Source organism: Larimichthys crocea, chromosome XXI (assembly GCF_000972845.2).
Source record: "Larimichthys crocea isolate SSNF chromosome XXI, L_crocea_2.0, whole genome shotgun sequence".
Taxonomy (NCBI): domain Eukaryota; kingdom Metazoa; phylum Chordata; class Actinopteri; family Sciaenidae; genus Larimichthys; species Larimichthys crocea.
The window spans coordinates 22197605-22211643 of NC_040031.1; the positions used below are offsets into that span (position 1 = coordinate 22197605).

At 41.8% G+C, this 14039-nt stretch overlaps 1 protein-coding gene across 1 annotated transcript in view; it reads right to left on the reverse strand.

The window, feature by feature from the left end:
- Positions 1-14039, reverse strand: part of fhit (fragile histidine triad diadenosine triphosphatase) — a 168126-nt gene that overhangs the window by 114000 nt on the left and 40087 nt on the right. The gene's annotated exons all lie outside the window — the stretch shown is intronic.

A 14039-nucleotide genomic window follows, 5' to 3' on the forward strand; every position in this document is an offset into this window, starting at 1 on the left:
TCTTTTTCATTTCATGAATGACTTCTGACGAGTTTGAGTAAACTTTTGAAAGATACGAGTTCATTGCTGTACTACTACTACTATTATTGCTATTAATATAGCGTTCTGCAAATAGCTTTTCTTCAAGCCGATATTTTACTACCGCTAAGAGTTTACACACATTTTAGAAACTAGCCAGTAATGGTTAACATGTTTTTCTGTGTTATAAGACATTTTTGGTGCTTTTTGGGTTGTTGTATCCAGGATTTTGTCTACACTGAATGTCTTTTTCATTTCTTGAAGTGACTCCTGAAGAGTTTGAGGGCATAGATCTCACACAACTGACTTTGTCAGTAAACTGATGAGATGTAACTTTTTTTTAACTTTTTCCTCGTCTCCAAACTGTCATATTAGATCTTCTAGACGGAGCGACGGTGCTGCAGAGTTTAGAACGCCTGTATCTAACTATCTATTAGATGGTGATGCAGGAAGCACTCTGACACTCCTCCAACAACGACTCTCCCCCGTGCAAACCGTCTGCGATTGGGCGGGACGCAACCACCAGGAAACGCAGGAAATTCTGCCGCCACTACAAGTGGAGCATCGGTAAGTTTAAAAACTTTCAAAAAAGAAATATATTATATTCCGACATGGAAAGGGTGACGTTTGGATTTCAATGATGTTTTATACAGAGCCCAGCCTTCAGTTTCTCCTCCCGGGAGTCCTGTGTCAGAGCTTCCTATAACAAAAAAACCCTACGTCCGTCAACAAGGTAGGCAATGTTTTTCTAAATATAGAATGATCTTTTTGTCTCGTCTCTTAATTGTCTTGTGAATTAAAATATGTTTTTTTGGTCCCCAGTTGTGGAACAAAGGAGCTGTGGACGGAAACCCCCGGAGTCAGCAGTAAGCCTGACGGTGGGACACGACGGGAAGGCCGGCGCTGGAGACTCGATCCACAGAGCCCTGAAGCACGATACTTGGCCAGAAGTGCCGTCTGCGGAGGGAGGGAGTCGCCTCACATCCACTGACTGCGAACGAACGTGAGAGACTTGAAAGCTTTTACCTGCTTATGAGATTGCTGATTTCATTAAGAAACCGGGCGATCGTGAGACACTCAAAGGTTGGATGCGCTTTGTGAAATTGCTGAATTCAGGAGGAAAAAAGTCCTAAACCTGTGGTGTGACATTTAAAATAAAACTAAAAAAAATGGATGAAGAAAACTTTTCTTTTGGTCTGTTGATTTAGTTTATGGTTTGAGCAATTGAATCAAATCTCCCCCCTCCTCCTGTAGATGTAGCCGTTGCTAATGTGGGTGAACCGTCATCATCGACTGCTAATAACTATTTCCAACCATTAGAAAGAGCTCTGCTGCTTCTAAATCAAAAACCCATCTTCCTCCGATGTTGAAAATTATTTCCATCCTTTAGAAATTGCAATGCATCAGATGACCAGACCCCTCTCCTCCTCCCCCTCCTCCTTATCCCCTTCTCCCTCCCCCTCCTCCTCTCACATGCAAATGAGAGCCAAGTCCCCCCCCTTCTCCTCCTCCTACCCCACCCACTCCTCCAATTCAATCGGTTCATTTCCAACTCCAAATTTAGAGGAAGTCCATGTCCAGCATGGTGGAGGAAAGGAGAGGTCAGTCTGATTCACCCCCAGACCGTCACCTCCTCCTCCTCCAACATCACGACCGTGTCTCGCGACCGGTTCAACATCTGGAGTTGGAGACGAGTGTTCACCGTTCCCCCTGCCAGAAAAATACCGGATCTTGCACAGTTTTATGACGATGTGATGTTAATTCTTAGAGAAATGGCTGGCACTGTCAGAGCACGGTTGGGCGTAATGATGTAATACACTAGAAGCTATTGTGAGAATGTTCAGAATCATGTCTCTGTGGTTGTTGAGGATGAACATGGTGATGCTATCTTACCTGCTTTTGAGGGTTGCTGGACGCTTGGTTCAATCTAACACCGAGATAGCATCAGATGCTAGGTTAGAATTAGTTGTTCAGGTTGTGCATGATCCTAGAGGCGGTGTAAACGCAAACTGGAAAAACTTTAGACTGTGAAATAATACGAATTAAAAGACAACATGTTTACATTGTAGACAACAGGAATGATCCCCTCGCTTTGCCATCAACTTGGCCCATGTAACGATCCCCTAATCACTGATAATCAGGCCTTAGAACAAGGGAGAGAGTTTCAGAGACTCTCCGGTCTGAGCATCAGACCCCCGTCACCTTTACTGACGTGTGCAAATTTGAAATTCTGAACCGCAAAATTGTTATTTTTTACAGAAGTCCGGATCAGCAGCCGCTCTCTCAATTTGGACGGCTTTCTCCGATATGATCAAATCCTCGTTTCTCTTTTGTTCCAGAACCATTATTACGGTATAAAAATCTGAAGCCTTTCTCGGGGTCCGTACGTCTGTCATTACTGCACAAAAGCGCTACATGAAGCCCTACGCCCACAATGCAAAGGTCACTGCCTGTTTGTCTAACAACCCTGATTGTACTAAGCAGAGCTCAAACCCGTAGCATTGCGCGATGCAAAAAGGACGTGTCGTACGCCTCTGTGTTTTGACAGGCACAAGGAGCCTAGAGAAAGACCTTTGGGTGAAACACATAGCAGTATATGCAACACAATCAAAGATGTCAGAGTTGCAAAAAAATTACCACATCTCATATCACAAATGCCAGCGGCCTAAATTGCAACATTTGCGGAGAAAAATTAGACTCCGACGCCGGTGATCACCTCTGCTTCATTCAGCCTTTGCCTCCGACTAAAGATCATGCAGATAAATTGATTTTTTTATGACTGTTGAAACATTTGTTGTTCAACAGAACGTGCACAAACCTTTTCTTGTTGCACCAAACACCTGAGTGGCGTCGGTGGATGTCTTATGGTTTGAACTGTGTCCAGGACTTTCTCCTGCATTTCAGGAGGCCCGCGTCTAAACAGTGTTTTTGCGCTCACAATGCTAAAGGTTTTGACAGCTATCTGTCCTCAACACCATGATAGAGATGGGAATGCAACCTTCTCTCATCATGCAGGGCAGTAAAATTCTCTGTTTACCAAGACCCTGATTTTAATCTAAAATTCATCGACTCTCTGTCATTTTCTCACCATGCGTCTCAGCGCCATGCCCAAGGCGTTGGTTTCTCTGATCAGACCAAGGGTCCATTTCCCCCTCACGGTTTTCAGTTTCAGAGAAGAATTGCAGTATATCGGAGCTTATCCCCCGCCGCATGATATGGCGTGGAACGTATGACTCCTGCTCGCAGCAAGAGTTTTACGGCTGGACAGAGAGGTGTGAGTCAGGGTACGTTTGACTTGAGAAGGAGCTCGGCTGTACTGTGAAAATGATGTTGACCTTCTTGCCCGGGCTGCGTCCTGTTCGAAATCAGTTCCTCACTGACACGGGCGTAGCCCTTTTAGCTGCTCACATCGCTCATGCTTCTGCATGCATGAGGTGTTTCTCACAAATTTCCTCCCACCCAAAACCCTGGCCATTACTTTGCGGATGATAACTACAGTGAGACAAGACCAAAAGCTACCCCACGCCTCCATTCAGTGGTTGGATTTCAGAAGGACAGGGTTTTTTCACCGGCAGGATGTCATTCCATTTACGGCAGTCGTAAACAGAGTCGTAATTTTTTCTCCAATTCTTCCATCTTCTCCTTCCACGCAGCTCCGGCAGATCTAGCAGCGTCTTGAATACGCCGCGTCTGAATTAAAACTTCCAAGACAAAGTGCTCCGTAGCTCCTCTCTCTCCGGATGTCTGGAGAGTGGCTCGTAAGAACCAGTGACCGGAGGGACAGGTTCTCGATTGCCAGACCGCTTGAAGTAGCCTTGGTCTCGGCCTCCAATCTGGGTTGTTTAGCGGTTACAGTGCCTTCCTGATCCTGGGGATGCTCGGTTGGGTGATTAGGGCAGAGTGATTTGGAATCACCAGTCCAGCACTGCCCAGTCATTGGAACTCAGCATCCCTACAGCAGACAGAGGCCCCACTGTTTCACCCTCATTCCTCTGATACAGCCAAAGCTCACTCGTTTCATACTTGAACACATAGCCCCAATAGCCTTGCACGCCGTACGGCCTCCAGAGACCATTCCCCATGCAGAGAATCGCATGGGGGCGCTTGCAGTCGACCACAGATAGACTACGCTCTTCTTTGGGCCTCAGCTGCTTTCAATCCTGTTCTTGAAAGATTGTAACAGGCGTCTCACATCAGAGCTGTGATGACTCTCTTCTGCTGTATTCTGCATTTCTTCGTTGCTCGAGTCGAAACATCATTGTCTCTGTCGGGAGTAGATCTTTTCAGCGGCATGATGAGTTTCTTTTTTTCACCAAGATGGTTTTGAGTCATTCTCAGACGCATACCCGTTTTAAAGGAATCGTACAAAGTGTTTTCCACACCTCCAAAGCAAAGCAACAAGCTTTGCAATGTCCCGAACAGGTAGCAATTGTAAAATGACTGTAAACCATGGCCTTCAGGAGTTTCTGCTTAAATACATCACATGAGGAGAAGGCTGTGTAAGAAGAAGCATACAACTGGTAGTTAAAGGGAACCAGAACTCCTGAACCACTGACATCTGCAGGGCCGGTCCTAGCTATGGCAATGTGGGCGGCCGCCCAGGGCGCATTCTCCGTGGGGGCGCACGAACGCCCGAAAAAGCAAAAAACCTCGGGGGGGGGGGGGGGGGGGGGGTTCGCCCAGGGCGCAAATGTGGCAGGACCGCGCTGGGACATCTGCATGAAGTACAATTGGAATATAGAATATAGATAGCAGTATCTATTTATTATTATTTTATTATTATTATTATTATTCTTATTATTATTATTATTATTTATTTATATCTTATATATCTTCTAAAAAAAAAAAGGGGGCGGCAGTAGCTCAGTCCATTGGGACTTGGCTTGGGAACTGGAAGGTGGCCGGTTCAAGTCCAGCATGGACCCAAAATATGGAAGGTGGACTGGTAGCTGGAGAGGTGCCAGTTCACCTCCTGGGCACTGCTGAGGTGCCCTTGAGCAAGGCACCGATCCCCCCCAACTGCTCCTCCGGGGGGCTGCCCATCACCCCACCATCTCTCTCCACATTTGCATGTCTATGCCCTTGTACTGCATGTGTGTGTGTGTGTCTGGGTTCAAAATGCATGAGTGAAAAAATAATTTCCCCATCGAGGGATTAATAAAGTATATCTTCTTCTTCTATTTAACATGTTTGTTGTTAACCTTCCACCTTGAACATGGATTCAATGCTTCATGCCCTGTTAGTGTATGGAAACCTCAGTGTTTTCTTTTAAAGAATATGAATGAAAAAAATCTGTTCTATCTAAAGTAAGTGACACATACATCTATGCACATTTTACAGACAATTAATTCCAAATCAAACTAGATATTTAAAAAAAATAAATAAATATGAAATGACTGTGAACCCAGTGGCTGACAAGTTCTCCAACAGTGAGGCTAAAGAAGCCTCCTGGACCTCAGTACCATTAATAAGACTCAGCTTGAATCTAACTGCACAGCACAAAGACGACATGAAGCCCTTCATGGCAGAGACATAAAGGGCTCATCGCATTCTTTACCAAGCAAAAGTATTTATACTAGTATTAATAACTATATTTGAGTACTACAATATGTGTCTTTAATGTGGAACATATAACACATATATATTTTATGTTTCTAAGATATTCTGCAAAGCAGAGTTGACAGATTACAACATGGAAAGAAGTACTAAAGTCTCAGCATCTCAAAATTGTATTTATTACCTTCACACCTCAGCTTTATGCACGCAAGTTGCAAATCTCTGAATGTTGTACAAGAAATATTCTCATGATTCCTTATTCACAGAAATGATATTAAAATATAAGAATGGAAGTGTGATATTATTCATTCGAGACACATAATGCATGCAATTGCAACCCCGAAATTCAGCACAATTTCAGGGTAAAAAGGATTACTTGAGAATGGATGTTCCTGCAGGAGGCCAATCTGAGCGTGGGGCCCAGCTCCATGTCCTTACACATCTCCCCATTCCAAAAGTCATTTTCACTTCCAGCACAAGATGCATAATGTATGACAGGGTTAATCAACCCGAGACAAAGAGGAGAGGGAGCAATTTGGTTAGAACAGCCTGCCCTATATATGGGCCAGCTCCCCTCCTTTCATCAACACTTATCCAGAGCTTTCTGTCCATCAACTGTCATCTTTGCACCTTCTCGTTATTTGGATCCAACAGACTCCACCGCCTCCCTTCACAAACTCTCCTCAGGGCCAAAAAAACTAGGTGCTAATTCACAAGAGGACCCCCAGCAGACGTCTATCTAAATGTTTGTATTGTCTCAGTCAATTACTCTTCCATTTGTCTTCCTGCAGGGAATCCATGACATATCTGTGTGTCTATGTGTGTCCACAAACACATGCTTGCACAATGCACCTATGTGTCAGTGTTTGTGTGTGTGGGCTGCCTTGTTCCCTTCTCATTACCTCTGATCAATATCGCCTAGTGCCAGTTCCACAAACACAACTCCCCTTACACACACACACACACACACACACACACACACACACACAGTCATTTTAAATAAACGATTGCAGCATTGAGATTTACTTGGTGCTGGAGCAGCAAAGGCAGTAGAAAAAGAAATCAGCTTTATTGTTTATGACTACACATCATCCTCCTCAGACTGCTACAGGGAGGCAGAAACAGAGAGGTACAGGTGAAGGCACATTCATACACACTCTCACTCTCTCTCACACACACACCCAAACACACACACACACACACACAAAGAGAGGAAGAACTAAGAAAGGCTGGGAACCAGAATTGATCTGACGTAGGGCCCTGGGGCCACGTTATGACGAGGTTTGCAGTAGCTGGGAAAGTTTGATGGGGAAAGAGGGGGATGTTCATCACAGCAGTAGTAGAGCCATCATCCTTCTGGAAGGAGGAGTATTACGTTACTGCCTACCTACAATGTCAGTAAATAAAGCTGTTTCCTCACTAATGAGCCCAAGAATACTTGTACTCCATGGACAAAACTTTAATATTCTGCCATGCACAGCAAAGTAAACAAACAGAGTGAAGGAGGAGGAGACACAGGAAAACTCACAGCTTGCAGAGATCTTTAGATATCAGCTGAAATGTGACAGATACTAAACACCATTCCAACAATAACAGGATAAGACACTTAGAATGCAGATGGAGGAAGGATGTGTTGACAAATCTCCTCTTGCTATGAATTTGATTGTAATGACAAGATATATTTGTGGTTTGCAGTGTCAGTGCCATCTTGATATAGTTTTACATCTCCTCTCTATCTCCTACATTCCAAGGGGCATGGCTTTGTGATGTTGGGTCACTGTTTTGTTCTGTTTTCCATGCGGGTTCATATCCCATCAGAAGGCTTACAGAAGAGGAGCGCGTCGCTCTCTAGATTTTGCTAGTTTTGTCATTTTTCTCGGCCTTGTGCTTCTACAATACAGGCTACTTAGTTAAGCTGTTTCCCTTTAGTATGTTTTCATGATCAGAATTCCTGGAGGAATTTATACTTCTTTCAGGAGCTCTAGCAAAGACAGGGCATGACAGTGCTCATTAATATTAATGATCCTCTCTTTTTAATTGGCTGACTGCTTTTTAAGTGACAGACCACAGGTGACACCACCTGGACTGTGGTTAAGGGCATGGCTGAGGATGGTGACTGTATAGCTGTGACATCACAACTATATAGTCCTGACATATAATTTAAAGGCACCATGTGTGAATACTGTGAGCATGTTACACATTCACAGGATTTATAACCCACAGAAAACTTCTTTATAAAGTACACAAATGGAAAACTACCTTTCTACAATGTGGGCTGTTTAGCAGAACACATGCAAACAGACAAAACAGAAGCAATTAGATAACACATTCACATTTAGGAAACACACAACACACAGTGGGGAGGACACACTGTACTGAACACAGCCTGGACACACTTGTTCTTACAGTTTGTCTGTGTAACACCCATTCATGTTCTTCTTCTGCTACTGCTCTACACACAGGCATGGAAAGTGGCTACTCTACAGAACAGGACCTTGAAGAGCCAAAAAACAGACAGTTCTGACAGTGCTTATGCTGAGCAGTGGAGACTGCGGTGGCTCCAGGGCCTGGACAGTTACATTAGATGTCCATCATAAACTTTCACTGACATTACATCCAGGTTCAGTCGGCTAACTTGTCACCCCATGGTACTACAGTTAAAGAGAATCAAAGCAGATACTGATCCAGCCGCAGGCTGTCCCAGATTACCACTATGTGACACACTGAGCTTAAGTGCATGCACAACACATCCCGTAGCCAGAGCTTCCAGCTGTCAGTAGAATGTTTGTCATGGTTCCAAGAAATTGAAATGACAAAAAGTCACTATTTCTACATCACACACTCACTCACAACACAGGAGGGCTGAAATGAAATATTTGATGAAACCTTCCACTGTTGGCCTGCTTGCTCAAATCCAGGAGTGAACTTGGTAAACTCTTACTAAGTGTGGTGGTCCTGTCGCAGGTTCCAAATATCTTTGTCTGCAAGCAGCTCCACCAAAGAGTGATGCTCCCTTCTCATTCCATTGGAGGAGAAAAACATAGAGCAGTCAACAATGTCACAATAAAAAAAGCACAGATCTGATAAATAAATACAGATTTAGATTAAAGACTCACATCCAGGTTTTCCCCAGACATTGAAACACAGGGTCTGACCCTGGGTCAAATAGCTGGAGCTACATTGTGTTGGTTTGTTCAGAACACTGAGGGCTGTCAAAATAAGGAATGTTTAGATATAGTCAACATTAATTTACAGGTCTAGTGTGTCAGATTTAAGGGGCTCTATTTATATAACATAATATCATAACTATGTTTTCATTCATGTATAATCACCTGGAAATAAGAATTGTTCTGTTTTTGCTACCTTAGAATGAACCTTCCATATCTACAGGTCCTCTTCCCCACAGCCTCTATGTTTCTACAGACGCCCAGAATGGACAAACTAAACACTGCACTAGGTAGTGCCATTTGTATTTTTCACATATAGAGCGACTATAGTTTACACTAGGAAAGAGAGGGTGAGGTGAGGTGAAGGGATTGCAATCAGCACCTGCACAACTTGATGCCACAACATATCCTACACACTGTGAAATCTGAATGTCTGTCTGCTGTTTGTCACTGTTAAAACTGACTTTTCCACATTCACCAATCTCAGCAATCATAACTGATAACAGTGAGGCAAAAAAAAAAAATTTTACTTTTAGAAGTAGGTGAAAGAAGCTGATTTGATTAACCATTATTACATCACCTGCTCATAAAGTATTCCTTCTTGGATGCAGCAGATTTATTCAGGTTTTTTTTTTTTCCCAACGTCCACTGCGAGTGTTTTCAGCTCGTTACCTCTGTCGGCAGGCAGTGTTTGCTTCGTGCTGTTGTCTGGCTGCTGGACAGTTCGTTGTGAATTACTGTTTTCTTTTGACATTTTCAGATCTGTTTATTATGATTGTAGTTCATTAAGACAACCATTACACCAAAACAAATCTTGGACCTATATTCTCCACCTTACTGTTACGTGTCTTCATCACAATATTTATATTGTTATTTATGCAGCAGGTGAAAGAATAGAAGTCTGCTTTTGATATATTAGACATATCCCGTATATATAAATATGGCCATTTTCTGTACCTTTTTTTTTGTACTCCATCGAGGAGTGATATTAAATAATGTAAATTTTGGATTTTTTAGAAAAAAATATTTAACATAAAATTTGATAAATTTCATTGTTATATTACATTTCATGTGCCATGCTGTGCTGATACAAGCAGGTCCAGCAGAAATGTTGTAATGATGAAGACCATGTAGCTCAAACGCTTTGGGAAATAAACGTTGTATTAGAAAAGAGTTGTGCAACCTGTTTACATCTTTCACATTTCCGTGTTGGAATGAGGAGGACACAGCCTCGTGGATACCAATTAGCAGCTGTGAGCAGGTCAGAGAGAGACAGAGAGAACATCAGTGCTCTGCCAGTACAAGGCAGGAATATACTGAACACACAGTTTGTACAAACAATACACTATTGCACGTGCACACACACACACACACACACACACACACACACACACACACAAAATGCTGTGCTTTGTACAGCCTAGCTTTTTTTTAATCATTCTTTCCAGCAACATTTTTTTCACTGGATCGTTGCTGGGTCTGAGATAGACATTGGCAGCAGAGGAACGCACAGTTAAACTAATTACACACAAATGAAAACGTAGTTATCAATATTATTTTCCATTTCTTCCATACGGTAAATCTGACACACACAAGATAAAATAGAAGAAGAAACTCAAGGTCAATTCAAGGTAAAAATTACATTTCAAGAATATGTCCTGTATTCATGATTCCAATAGATATAAAAATATGGCAACTGTCATTCATAAACAAGGTTTATTTGCATGCACACATGCTTCTGCATCTATTACTTCAGTATGAATGCATCATCAAACTATATACAAAGCGGAAGCACACACACACGTATCTTGTTTTCAGTAGATGTTCTGGTTGTGATAAAAATCAGCTGATGAGTTTTTCTGCCCACATAAAAAACAAAAACAAAAGTATGTATCCAGGTGGTTGGTGAGAAACAAATGGCCAATATGATCTGCAACATGCTCCTCCATCCTAAGTAGTCAGTAACCCACCTGACCAGACATCATGACAAACACACTGTCTGATAAGTTATGATCCAGCTTCCAATTTCCAATTACTTCGATAAGTAAACACAGACTAAGCTACTCTAATTTTCCTTAAATATTCTCTTTGGTGGCTCCCACTGTATTCATGTGAAATAAAGTGATTCAGAAAAGAAAGGCACAAATGAGGCTGCAGGCTGTCAGCACTGAATCTGAAATGTCCCAGGGTGAAGCAACACTACTTGAAGAATTGACAGTCTGACTCCTGTATTGAGTTCATGACTGGAGGGAGGGAAGAGTTCAGGGCAAAGAGGAGTGCCGCTACTCAACTTCCTGTTCAAGAGCATGAGGAAGTGGAACAGACAAGTAAATCATCAAAACTCAGATTAATTTGTCAGATTACTTTTTCCAGGGTCATGAATGAATTTCAACACTCAACAGACAGAAGTCCTAAGGACACGGTCCACAGCTGATCTGAAGGACAAATGGCATGATGGTATAAGCAGAGCAGACAATTTAGACTTTATTTATTGGCCTGATAAGAATTATGTTTGTGTGTTTCATAAACTTGAATTCACAGCTTATGTAAGATAACATAACACCTCCTGATCAATAATAATAATAAGGGGTGTGATAAAGCTTTTGAAGTTAAAAATGGTGTTCATGTCATATGTTTAGATTTGATTCATGCATCAGTATGTATGGCTTGATAATACAGACTTTTGAAATTGAAGAGAGATAACAGATACTCTGTTTATTCAGTACTGACATTGTATGTTTTCTGTGCAAGTTCATTTCATGTTGTATACTGATTTAATGGAAATGTATTAAAAGAATCAAATGGAGGTGCACCATCTGAACAACGTTTTATTATAATCAGTACTATATCTCATTACAAAACCAATAACAAAAGATTATAATTAAGCATGAATTTCTATAGATGCATCAGCATTTACTTCACTTTACTTAGCATGTATATGATGATAAAGTATGACACTGCATGGACTGTTTTAGCATATTATGAGTTCTTACTACACTTGATCGTGCGTGTATGGGTGAGTATAAGTCGTGATGCATTATAAGCTCCATGGGTTAACCTCTAGTCTACAATAAGTCATGAGCATCCACCAGACAACTGAAATGAATTGAAACCACTAGCTGCCTCAGTTACCTGAAGCATTATAGCATCCCTTAGTAAACAGTACAGGATTTGTAACTATGGCAACAAAAAAGTACAAAAACTGGATGTAGTAGAACAACATTTGAATTAATTGTAATTGTAATAATGTTGTTTGTATTTTAACACTATATGAATTTTCAGTGAAGAGCTTTCCCTCCCTGTGGTGTGCAGGTCATCTGTTAACACTGAACATCTTCTTGTTTCATTCCAGTGTAATTAGAGTAAAAATTGAGGTGTGACCTGTACTGTTATCCAGAGCTCCATGCTGCCCTGACATTGTCTGGCCAGAGTAAATATCCAGTCTCATGATGGTGATGATATAGCTGATGACCTGTGGCGCTGCTGACAGGAAGCAGGCCTTTTAGCATGGAAGTCATTACATCGCTCTGACCTCCTTTCTAATGACAGTGACACTGTAACCTCACACCGCTGTGTCGCCCAGCTCATCTACATGCATCCAGGGTGAGTGGGTAACACGGGGTCAGGGAGAACACGAGGAGCTGCCAGCACGCTGATGCTCTACCAGCTGCTGACCCTGGTTAATGGCTGCACAGTCCAAACCCAACCACCAGGACAGGAAGCAGCAGATGGGTGGAGCTCACATGACACCACAACACTGCAGTCATATCGGAACACCAACATCTGGCTCTGTTATGGACGGATAATTAAGCATCAGCTAAACAAATAAGTGCCCATCTCGACACAGACAGAGTACAGGTCTATGAACAAAGCCTGTGCGGTTACAAACAGTCAGCAGCAAAGTGTGTAGAGCCAGTACTCAGTACTACATTATAAACAGTCAAGGCACAGGATCAGGTCCATAATCTGGAGAAAACAAATGACATTGATGACATTCATGGGAACTTCATCAACTAGAATGAACTAGAAGAACTAACAGTATCTCTTGGTGCATATCTCATGGACTGTCAGTCACTGGAAATGAAAACAATAGATGAATAAAAGAAAATGCAGTTTAAAAGTTCTGGACAAAGCACTGAATTAATGTTTATATTTTTTTTATTTATTCAGTTTTTTAGTTGGCTTTCTTTTTAGTTTTTTAACCAAATCAGTTTTTATAAGCATGATTTAAAAGATTGAAATGACCTGCAGTTTTCATTAGGATGAGGACACCAGAACACATCTCTGTAGATTGAGGTAGAAAAGTGTGTTAAAGGGTTAAATGTAGCATGCAGAGGAGTCAATGTGCAAATGTCAACAGCACATTATTCTATTTTATATTATTACTATCATAGCCAATATATAGTAATTAATTAAATAAACCAGTAGTAGTGATGTGAAGGCCTGCATCGCTGCATCCTGGAACATAACATGGACATTTCAGTCTAGAGCAGCTCATTAAATGTACTTGTTTTATAAGCTAAGATATTTAGAGGAGCCTTTTGTTTTCGTCAGTAGGGTTGCACAGCAACGTCAACTGACATCTTCTGTCCATCAGGGGCAGCATAGAGTGCACAGCTACTGAAATAGGGAGAGAAGAAGGAATTCGACACCCACTTTGACTCCACGTGGTTTCTGCTAACTGTAATGTGTAGCTCAGGAACTCCTACGTCTTTTTAAGAGAAATGGACCTGGAGCAGTGAAGCCTGATCTTTTATTTTTGTGATTCCATTTTAAAATTCAGCCACTGAGTGTTGCAAACTCCAGGCTGCATACATTAAATATACTCTCGAGATAAAGTAAAAGTTACACTGTAAAATTGAGCAGGAAAATGTACTGCAAACATTCCCGCCCACTGTCACTATTTGAAAGTGACACTGTTTTTGAAGAACAATCTAGATGTGTTGAGTTTCAGTCAAAATTGCATCTGATCCAAATCTGCATATAAATGTAATCTGCAGGAGGAGAGCTGGTAAAAATCACATACAGCACAGTGTCTGATAAACACGCAGTGAGTCCGTGGCTGCACGTTCACTCTACTGAAACATGACCTTTGGAAGAAACATGCACGTACAAGGACAATTGTTCAGCAGCCATTATTCTTTGGCTACTGTTATTATGGGGGGGAAAAAGTGATTAGGTCATTTCAGCACACTGTTTATTAATGACAAACATTGTAGTCATTTAACACTGATGCCTTCCTCTGTCACCAATGAGGACTGTCTTTCATTTATTTTACTTAATTTAGCATGAGATGCT